The sequence below is a fragment of the Schistocerca americana genome, unplaced genomic scaffold (assembly GCF_021461395.2).
Source record: "Schistocerca americana isolate TAMUIC-IGC-003095 unplaced genomic scaffold, iqSchAmer2.1 HiC_scaffold_141, whole genome shotgun sequence".
Taxonomy (NCBI): domain Eukaryota; kingdom Metazoa; phylum Arthropoda; class Insecta; order Orthoptera; family Acrididae; genus Schistocerca; species Schistocerca americana.
This window is the reverse complement of record NW_025725491.1, coordinates 183,733-185,000: the sequence shown is the minus strand read 5'-3', so window position 1 is coordinate 185,000 and position 1,268 is coordinate 183,733.

The following is a 1,268-nucleotide window of genomic DNA, read 5'->3' as shown; positions in this document are numbered from 1 at the left end:
GACGGCGTCGCGGCGCCGAGCGCCGGGCGGCGGCGCATCCTCAGCGCACACAGTCCTCAATCGGACCAGCACACTGCAGATGTCCACCGCGCTTCGCACCGGGCCCGCGAGGACCTACTTTGGCCGCACGGCGCCGCGTGCAGGGTGCGCCGGCGCGCAGCTGCGCCGCCTGCCGCCTCCGTCGGCCGGCGCGCCTGCCACTGGCCGCCCCCACCAGCCGGCTGTAGCGCGTGCGCCCACGCACCGCGCGGCCAGCACGCCGGGAGGCCCCCCCTCACCGGCCGGGGACGGTCCCACCCAGCCACCGCCGCGTATCGCTTCACACCCACATGCCATTCACGTTCGTGGGCATGGTGGGTATCGCTGAAACAACCGGTTGGTAGCTCAACCGATCGTCGCCATCACTGATTCACCTCTAGCGAGAACAACCGCACCACAACGGTTTACCAGTTGTTCATTTGCGTAACGTCACCAGCAAACGTAGACGTCCATCGCCATTTGCAAATTCAACGATTGTTGCATGCCTGTGTCAGGTGTCACGACACACTATGTCTGCCCACATACACGCAACAACATGTGCACGCTTCGCGAACACGTGGAAGGTGGCCCCCGTACGTATGCGATGTCCATTGCGCGAACGACTGTCAACCGGCCTCTGTCGCATGTCGCAGATGTGGAACGCAGTGCACCATGCTGTCACGGTGTGTGAGAAGAGACGACTACGTCTGACAACACGCGCCACTACATCAACAGACGGCTCATGCTGATCGCCATCCAGGGCATACCACACTGCAATCCGGCTCTTATAGGGAGACGACACATAGCTGAGTGCACAACAGTTGGACCGCATGGTTCGCCGTTGTTGGCGCAGTCGTTGTACGGTCACATGTACCACGATGTATCATTCAGTACATGAGGACCAATGTGCAGTACAGTGTGTGATTTGGACGTACAACATCAGCGGACAGTTGACACAGGCCGTACCACAGCGTAGGCTAAGTGCTTCGCCATGCGAATGCCAATGAACAACTGCGAAGGGCATTGAGCATGTACGTCCTGCTGCCATCCACATTACAGTGTATCGCTGCAAGGTGTTTAACATGAAGCGATACACTGGGGACCAGGCAGTGCGAGTAGCAAACTATATTGCGGGGGTTGCAGTTAGGCAACACTACACTAATTTAACGCGTCGTATGACAATTACAGAGCGGGTTAAGGCCCAACGTGTGTTGGGTTAAGGCCCAACGTGTGTTGGGTTAAGGCCCAAC